Source organism: Panthera tigris, chromosome D3 (genome assembly GCF_018350195.1).
Source record: "Panthera tigris isolate Pti1 chromosome D3, P.tigris_Pti1_mat1.1, whole genome shotgun sequence".
Lineage (NCBI taxonomy): Eukaryota > Metazoa > Chordata > Mammalia > Carnivora > Felidae > Panthera > Panthera tigris.
Window position 1 is genome coordinate 67,692,552 of NC_056671.1, and position 9,744 is coordinate 67,702,295.

The window sequence follows — 9,744 nt, forward strand, 5'->3', positions numbered from 1 at the left end:
AGAAAGTTTCCCATCATTTAAGCTCTGCTTAACGGATGCATACTCCGCTAGACTTCCCTAAGGCCTGACTTCCCTAAGGCTTAAGGAAGGCCGGCATCAACACAAACTGGCATCACGGTCACCTCTCCCGTGGTCTTTACCTGTAACTTCACAAAGACCAACGGGCCGACCTGTTAACTCCAGAAACCACTGAACAGTAACAGAATCGTCAGCCAGAATCCATAGCCAAGAAAGCAAGAGCCCTGGGCGTATGAGTGTGCCAAGTTCGGCTCTATGACATCATGTGGGTGGGTCACGTGTACATTTGCTTCTGGTTTGTATCTAATTTGAAAACGCCGACATAGACTGTGTACTCTATTATTAGGCAACTTTTCCAGTTTGGAGTCTCAGTGTTGTTTCACTCAGTTTGTTCAGAGAATGAACTCACTTCTCCACCGATGAGGAACATCCCGCCCCAGGGTGCTGCCCTAGGACGGGCAGGCTTCGGTCCTGCCAGCTTCTCTATTCTGCACTCCACGTGGACAGGAGCCAGGCCACCACTGGGGGAGAGCTCTTAACCCGCAGGGGAAGCTTCCTTCTCCCTAGCCGGCCTCCTGCATGGCATGGCGGAGGGGGCGCAGGGGTGACTACGAGCGGGTAGGGGGCCGAGTTGACTTGCTCTCCCAGGCAAGGCCCCGATGGAGGGGGGGGTGGTCTGCCAAAGGAACAAAAGGGAGTTCGACGGAAAGACGGCCCACATTCCTCTTTTTCCAAACACAGGCTCAAGATGTGCAGAGGGAAAGTTAAATTATGTGGCAATTTTCAAAGTCATCCACTGAAGATAAACTCTCCCTTCAAAGGAATTACTCATCTCACTCCATCATGATACCTCAGGGTCTATCAGTATTCAAATTTATTAAGCAATGACATGGAGAACGCATTGTTTAAAGGCCCCATTTCATCACCCCCATTCCCCAAGCTATTTTTTTTTTGTGCTAAGTCATGAGAAGTCCAGCAAGTGAAAAATCAAAACAAAAATGAACGTGCACACACACACACACACACACACACACACACACACAGATGGGGGGAAAAATCCTTCGTGGAAGTCGCTGTGAGGCAGGCAGCTTCAGAAAGGAAAAACACAATCTCTGACTAATATGAAGGAGACTCCAAATTGCCCTTGGCAACCATCTCTCAACCCCAGATTCCCCTCCCTCTATTCATCTCTGAAGTTCCCAGCCAAAGGAAAATAAACTGAACAGCTCTGTCCCTGGCCCAACCTGTAGGGCTGCACGGCTGAGAAAGAGCTAAGCAAACAAACATCCCCATGCAATTATACACCTGTGTAATTGCTGCAAACAGGACAGCCAGTTGGGCGCTCGCCGCGCTTTCCAGGCTGATAATCTCAACATCGGGAGAAAATGCCTATATTCAGGCACCGTGACATCAAAAGGGAATGCAATATGGTTTCGTGACCCCAAACACAAGAGATTAAGAAAAAGCAGGTGCGGGGGTGGGGGGGGGCGGGGTGCTGGGGAGGAATAAGGAAAACGCCATCGAAACTGTCCCTCCCGGAAGTCAGTTCTAGAGAAGGAAGGCCCCGGAACATCACTCAGGTGGGCTTAGCTTCCAGGCAAGATTTATCAGTTCACCTTCCTCACAAAAGTGATAGTTAATTTTAGAGGTAGTTATCTTACGCCTGTTACATCGTTGAAGATGGAAGGAGAGTTAAGAGGCCAAATGTCCTAGGAATATTTATGGCTGCTCTGTCTCAAAGATTCATCTGACACCATTTTATGAGGACGGATATGTCAGGTCGGCTCAATGGAGATGGACAGGAACAGCAGGAAATGGCACTGAAGTGGAGACACGAGCAGGTGGTCTTTACAGCTGAGCCCTGAAATGCCCTGGAAGGCTAGTGCAAGCCGCCGTGAGGATTACGGATGGCCGAGAGACGCGGGGTCCAGTGCTGGCTTTGCTACCAAGTCCTGCGAACTTGGACAAGCCTCCCCGGTGGTCGGATGAAGGTCAGAGAGCTGGAGCTCCAGACCTGTGGGTGTGGAAAGCGCCACCCCGGCCACAGAGCAACAGCTGATGCATCAGGAGGGCGATGTTCTGGGGCCTTCCCAGCCTGGCTGGCCCTGCTCCAGAGAGGGGCCAGCCCTCCTGGAGGCTGCACAGGGTTCTTGTCATCTCCAGCTGGGATGTGCCAAATCTAAAAGCTCATCTCAGAACTGGAACCCACAACCGTAAGCTGATAATCTGAGCCACGGGGGGTTCCAATAGCTTCCTGGATACTGTGTGCACCCCACAGCGTCCTCTTGAGCCAGGGATGAGTCCCTGTGACTGCAGCCTGGGGACAGCTCATCATCCCAACTTCCCACCCGTCCTCTTCACCCAGGCTTCCTGCCGCTTCTCCTTCAGGGCAGTGCTTCTGGAACACCTTGCCACACACTGTCGCATTTCATCCACTCAATACCCGCTGAAGGATGTACTGTTGCTATATTCCCACTGGATAGAGCCCAGGGACCAGGTGGGGACTTCAGCTACTAATGTATGCCCAGCACTTAGCAGGGTGCCTGGAATCACACATTAGACAAGACAGTCATTGTTGAATAAATGATTGACTGACGGAGTGGAAAGAAACCGAGGTTCAAAACAGTTAATATTGTGTGTAACACTTACATACTATTTCGTGTTGTGCTGTAATTATATCAGGGGGATTCCTGGGGCACCTGGGTGGCTCAGTCGGTTAAGCGTCCGACTTAGGCTCAGGGCATGCTCTCATGGTTCGTGAGTTTGAACCCCATGTCGGGCTCTGTGCTGACAGCTCAGAGCCTGGAGCCTGCTTTGGATTCTGTCTCTGTCCCTCTGCCCCTCCCCTTCTCGCTCTCTGTCTCTCTGTTTCTGTCTCAAATATAAAAAAATAAAATAAAACTTATGTCAAGGTGATTCCCGTCTCCCCAACTAGAGTATAAGATTCTAAAGGATGTGCTGTGTAACAGGCAGCTTTGATTCCCGGCTCTGTCACTTATAAGCTGGACAGCTCACTTAACCCCTTTAAGCCTCAGTTTCCTCATCTGCAAAGTGGGGCTGGTGATTCATAGCCGACAGCTTTCGTGGATCACAGTAGATAATGTGTGCCAAGCACAGTCTGGCACCTGCTCTCTCAATGCCCCGTCCCTTTCCTTCCTGCCTGCACCCTCTCTGGTTTATCTCCCAGCACTGACATGACAAGATAGGCCTAAAGCTCTGTGACCTCCAGGCCTTTGCTCTTCTGGTCTTCCTCCTCACCAGGTCCTGCCCCAATACCACTTCTGATCTGCAGCCTTTCTTGATATCACTGGCTGCCAAAATGCCTGTGCTCAGATCCCAGAGTGGCTCTCCTAGAGGTCTGTTGAGGACAGTCTACTTGCTACCCAGGTTCGCTATTCTTTGCAACCCTCATCTCTCTGTGCTGGCCACCCCTCAGTGGTGGCTCAGGCCTGAGTCTTGTCTGTGTCTCCCCAAGGTCTCGGGGGGGGCTTGGTGTGATCCAAATCTCCCAATCTCATGAAGTTCTGGAACCTAGGCTGGTGGCCTCAGGGCCCAAGCGGCACTGGGGTCCTATGGTTCTGGGCAAGGAGCACTGGACTCTGCTGGTCCCCTGGGACTCAGTCCCTCCTCCCCGTAAACTGGGGGTGCTGAAGATACTGCCCCTAGTGGTACTCTTCACCCCCCCCCCCAAGCACTAGCCCTAAGAGACAGAGACCCCAGCCGTTTTGGGGAGGGTGGCTTTCTTCTCCCTTTCAGTCCAGGTTGGGCCTTAAGGGCAAGAGGGTCAACCAGGGCAGCCAGGTTACTTACTGTCCTTTCCTGGAGATCTATCCAGAGGAGGTTCCTGACCCTTGTCATCCCCCCAGGACATCACTGGGTGGAGTGGAGCTTAAACTTGAATCCAGCAGGGCCATCCCCTCCCCTCCCACAAAATCTTCAATCGAATCTGGAGAAAACTGCCCGATTGTCTCAACCACTTCCTTCCCATTTTCAAAATTCTGCATTTAGAGGGATTGGAAGGGTTATGCCCACAGCCTGCCAATGAGTCCTCGGAATTCATTAATAAGGGTTAAAAGAAAGAGCGCAGTCGTCCCCTGCCCCACCTGCCCGCAGCCAGGAAAACACAAGCCAGAAACTGGGGCAACCGCACCGGGCGCCCCCCGCCCCCCCCCCCCCCGGAGCGCTCACCACAGGCACGAGAAAACCGCCCCCACTCGGGATGCTCCGCGCTGGGCTCTTTGAGGAGTGCTTCCCCGGCCCCGCCACGCCCGCTGCAGGGAACCGGGCGCTCCGGCGGGCGCCGCGCGCGCGGGAGCCGGCTGGGGTGGGGGCGCTCGGGGCCGCTCCCTTCCGGTCTCCAGGCCCACCTGAGGCTCCGGGAGCTTCGAGACCCCGGCTGGACTCAACGGGCCCGGAGGGAGTTGTCCCGCCCACCGTGCCCAGGTCGGAGCGCAGGGAAGGATCCCCCGCCCACCCAGCTCTGCCAGCGGCTCCCGCCCAAGGATCGCGACGCGACCCTCTCCAGCTTACAACGGCGACTCCTGCCAGTCCTCCCCTTTAATTTCTGTCCCCCCGTCCGGCCCTCGACTTCTGCCCCGAGTTGCCTCGGCTTTTGCCCCTCGTCCCCCAAACCCAAGTTTTGCATCTGACACTGGGGAAGCCCGAGGTTTTTTGGAGGGAGGGAATTTAAACGATCCGCGTCTGTCCGCCACTCCCTTCCGGAGCGGCCCTCGCGCCTCGCTGTCCCCTCTCCCCGCTACCGAAGGCTGCCCGCGAGGGCCGCGGGCACGGAGCAAGCCAGGAGAGTTGCTCTACAGAGTTCCAGACTCTCTTCTGCGTCCGGCCGGGAGGGACGCGGCCGCGCGCCCCGCCGGTAGCCCAGGAGCCCCGGCCCCCGTGTCCCCGGCGCGCTCGGCCGGCCCGAAGCGGGTTTGAAATTGCTGCCGTTGCCGCCACTCCCATCCGGCCGGTCGGAGCCCACGCCCGGGGCCAGGGGGTCCCCGCGGCGCCCCGAAGGGCTCCCCGCTTACCTCCCTCCGCCGCCCCGCCGCCCCCCTGCCGGGCCCCGTTCCCCGCCGCCCGGGCCGGGTCGCCGCACACCCACCTGGCCGCCCCGGGGGCGCCGCGCTCGTGCCCGGGCCGTGTCCTGAGCGCCGCCAGGGTCCCGGGCTGGGGATCCACGCGGCAGCGCTGCTCAGGGGAGCCTGCCGCGGCCGGCGGGAGGTTGTCATTGATTCGCGCTGGGCGAGTTAAGCCATTCCAGGAGTGGTTTTGAAGAGAGCACTCCCACCCCTCCCTCCAACCAAAGTATTTGGCAGGCAGCCCCTGCCGTCCACCTGTACTGCTAAGCGCGGGACAAGGACCAACTTCACTATTGGCGCTTTATGCTTCACTTTAGAGCACGCAAACGAAGCTCTTTCCTGAAGGTAAAGCAGATATGAAAGTAGGGGTGGTAGAGGATTCCTCCCCACCCCGCCTCTCTCCTGGTCTCCTGTTATTTCTTCTTCCCTCTGAATGTTTCACAAAATGCCTTCCCACTTTTCTCAAACCAGGGCAGCCTTTTATTATTATTGTTTTACTCAGTTCTGTGTGTCTCTTGTTTTTAAAGGCAATTTTACTTCCATTTGCCTGAAACCTGAGCCCAATAAAATTACCAGAATTACGTCTTCTGTTCAAAGGGTCTTGAACGTAACTTGACCAAATCAAACACTGCACTGCAAGCATTCAAGGGGCATATAAAACAGAGGGAAGTGCAGGAAGGAAGCACAGAACGGCAGCTCCCTCCACCAGGGTGTCCACCTGGGTTTGGCCCAGGTGGAGTCAAGGGGCCTGCGCGGGGGCACCCGCGGACAGGGCTCACCCACAGCAAACATATCTGACAGGCTTTCCATTGCTTTGTCTCCATTCGAAGCCTGACTCAGAAATGCCAACCGGAGATCCAACAGTCCGCATGTGGGGTGGGCCAACCACCAATCACAGGGAGGTGTGGCTACAGCACCCTCTCCCAAGCTGCTCCTTAAAGCCACATGCTACACCCTTTTTGAAAACTGCCAGTGGGGAGGCTCCTGGCTCTGTCATCCCTCTTTCCCCTGCAACTGTCCTTCACCTGGGGGAAATCTTCGTTAACCCCTTGGTACCTAGGCTGGCAGTTCTCAGAAACATGGGAGGAGCCAAGGGGAGCTCTTCTTCCCTGGTGATCAGCATCTCCGCGTTTCATGGAGAAGCCCCACAAACCAAAGGAGACCAATGGGGGTCCTGGCCCTCTGTGGCCTCTGCCCCTCTTCCAAGGCCAGGCCACTAGCCTTAAAGTACCCCAGAGTCAAAGGTAAATCCCAAAGGTCCGTCAGTCCATGAAGGTCAAGAACACTAGGAAGATGGTTCCGACTAAAATATCTCCTCCAACAGGTGCCCCCTGCCTGAAATTCCAGTGTTAGTGATTCATTCCTTTGTGAGCCACGCCCTGTACAAAGCCTGTACCAGGCAGGCAAAACTGCTTCGGGAAGGCAGGAAGGGTCTCTCCCTGTGGTTCTAAAACTGTAAATACCCATGGGCAAGGGCAAGGATGAGTCTGTCAGTCCCTGCTTGCTGTGGTGGGAGGGCCATGGATGGTGTGCGAGGCAACAGAGGGTCTCAGAGCCAGGGAGGTGTGGAGTAGGGTGGGGAGGGGGTGCTAAATCAGGGAATCAGTCACTGAAGTTCAGAAGGGGAAGCACTTAACCAGGGCAGGTGGACAGTTTCCAAGACTGGATGACTCCATAGCTTTTTATCAAAAACCACGTACTCCCGGAACACCCAAGCCAAAGAACGAAAAGGCAAATCCCTTTGTCCACAGAGTCACTAATTAAATATCCAATCATGTGTAACTCCATACTCCACTCCCAGACCCGGTAGGTAAAAGTGCCACCACATGACCTGGATGGAATCAGTATCAGTCCAGAAGTGTTTGTCGTGCACCCACAGGGGTTTGCCTCAATGCCCTGGGCAGAGGTGGGGTGGGGTGGGTGCCGTGGGGTGGGCCTCACGTCTGGTGGGGAGATAAAGCACCGAGGGTTGGCCAGTGTGGGGCAAGGCCCGTAGCGCATTGTGCGGGGTCCATCAAGACAGGGTGCTAATTTTGCACAGCAGACAAGGAGCTGAGAACAGTCAGGAAGACAGGGATCATCTGGAGAGGGCTCCAGGAGGTAGGCTAGATGGCTCTGGAAGTGTGTGCTACCGTGAGCAGGAAGGCATGTCAGGTGCGGGAATGAAGGTTTGGGGAGGGGGCAGCTGGCCTGGGTGAGAAGGCTGTCGAGGTGGGTACAGCAGCAGGTCGGGGTCTGTGTGATGGACCCAGTTTATAGGTGCAGCTTCTGGCTGAAAGAGAGTGCAGGGCAGGGACTGCTTTCAGGGGAGGGAGGGAGGGAGGACTGGAGCACGTCTTTCAAACCCAGCTGGAGCTGGATGTAGGCAGAGGGGTGGTGGAGGGAGGCTGCCAGGAGGGGTGGGGGAGAGCTGTGGTGCCTAGCCCAGCCTGCCCCCAGGCGGCCCCTCCTAGCAGGGCTCCAGCCCCAACCCGAAGGAGTGTCTGAGTAGGCCAGTGGGTGGTGCCAGGGCCGAGGATACTGCGGCCAAGAGCCTAGGGGGGAGGGCTGGCCACTCTCCAGCCCACCGGCTGGGCCCCCGCAGTGGACAGTGAATGTCATCCCTCCCCCCAGCCCTCCTCCTTAATCACTGTCTGTGTGTGCCCAGTTGGGACACACCCTTCGGAAGGGCTCTGGGCAAAAAGTGGAGAGCCCTACCCCTTGGCCCCTCCAGCCTTGCCTCCTTGTTCTCAGTCTCCGTGCCAGGTGCCTCTTGGGAACAGAAACATAAAGGCGTCTCTCTCGGAGGGGTGGGGTGGGGTGGGGGAAGGGACCGAGGAGGCGACCAAAGCCACCCACAGAAGGGGCTCTGGGCTGGCCGGACTCCAGATCTGTTATTGTGCATTTCCTTTTGGGATGTGGCTTCTTCCTGGGCCCTCTGTGGACCCCTCCCTCTCGCTCCCCGCCCCCCACTCCTCTCTCCAGTCTTTCCCACCCCCACCCCTCTTCCTGGGTCAGGTCGGTAAGAACTCTTGGAAACAGGCTGGCTTACAGACGCCTTGCTTTTCACATCTGCCTCCAAAGCCACAACTCTCTCTTGTTCCAGGGAGGGTGAACGCTCCTTCTTCAACCACCCAGCATGGCTCAGAGGGCTAAACAGAAGCCCAGTGAGCGAACCCGCTACTGTCTTAACTTGAAACTTCAGTGATGCCTGGTCATCAGCGGTGACGTAAGCACACAGACGGCTTCTGAACGAGCGTGCACACACACAGGCTATGTTTGCACACATGTACAGAGAGGTGGGTACAGAGATGAGCCATACTACCTAGAACTAGAGATAACACATATCTATTGAGGGTCTACCCCCGACTACAACCCTGCAACCGCACCAAGAGACAGATCCTCTCATACCCCGCCTCCCCCCCCCCCCACCATGCTACTGATGAGGAAATAGGCTCAGAGAGGTCTTGCCACTTGGTCAAGGTCACAGGACTTGATAAATTGTAACATCAGGCGTGATACCGGAGTCTTGGAGCTCTGATGCCCAGGGGCGCTGGGGTGGCTCAGTGGGTTAAGTGTCTGACTCTTGATTTTGGCTCAGGTCATGATCTCAGGGGTTTGTGAGTTCGAGCCCTGAGTCGGATGGACTCCCAGCTGACAGTGCAGAGCCTGCTTGGGATTTTCTCTCTCCCTCTCTCTCTCTCTGCCCCTCCCCTGCTCATGCACTCACTCTCTCTCTCTCTCTCAAAATAAACTTAAAAAAAAAAAAGAATTCTGGCACCCAAAGGCTGCTTCTGGGGCTCAGCTCTGGCTCGTTGTCTAGCTCCTACAGCCGATTCTCTTAGGAGTGGTTTGCTTTGCTGATGTGTGCCTCAGTTTCTCCAGCTGCTGATGACTCTCACCAAACCAGGAGGCTATTATTAGCCAGGAGGAGGCTGAGATGGAGGGTGGACTAGTAAAAAGCACCAGAGCAAGTCTTCCCTAGAGAATTTGCACAGCAATGGTTTTGAGTGTTACTCAGACGGGAAACTCAGAGCCACCCTTGCTGCCTCCCCGTCCCTCCCAGCCTGCACCCCACCCCTGCCAATCCATCCATCCACAAGTTTATCTCCAAAACAGATCTTGAATCCACTGTCTTCCTGCCACCTCCTCCACCACTGCCCTCTGCTGGGCCACCATCCCTTCTGGCCTTGACCTCTGCAGAGACCGCCTAAGTGGCCCTCCTGCTCCCTTTCCTGTCCTGCTCCTTCAGCCCAGGGCCACAAGGCTGCCTGTGTAATCTTCTTAAAACGTGCATCTGGTCACATCACAGGACACTTCAAGTGCAGTCCAAACTGCTCGCCACAGCCCCTGAGGCTCAGCAAAATTCCTGCTTCTCACTCCAAGCTCACCCGTGCCTTCTGCCCCCATCCTCTGGTTGAGTTCTTTGTCCTTCCTGTTGTGGGACTTTGCATGTGTGGATTCCTTGGCCTGACATACTCTCCCCCTATGCCAGGTCTTAACAGAAACATTACCTCCAGGGCGCCCGGGGGGCTCAATCAGTTGAGTGTCTGACTCTTGATTTCGGCTCAGGTCATGATCTCACGGTTTGTGGGTTTGAGCCCTGCATCAGGCTCTGCGAGGACAGCATGGAGCCTGCTTGGGATTCTCTGTCCCCCACTCTCTC

General features: G+C 55.9%; 1 protein-coding gene across 1 annotated transcript in view; it reads right to left on the reverse strand.

The window, feature by feature from the left end:
* ZBTB7C (zinc finger and BTB domain containing 7C) overlaps positions 1 to 5,267 on the reverse strand; it is a 108,905-nt gene extending 103,638 nt beyond the window's left edge. The window contains exon 1 of the mRNA XM_042962021.1: positions 5,123 to 5,267. The gene's annotated coding sequence lies outside the window, so the exon portion shown is untranslated. The remainder of the gene's footprint in view (positions 1 to 5,122) is intronic.
* Positions 5,268 to 9,744: the final 4,477 nt, after the last annotated feature.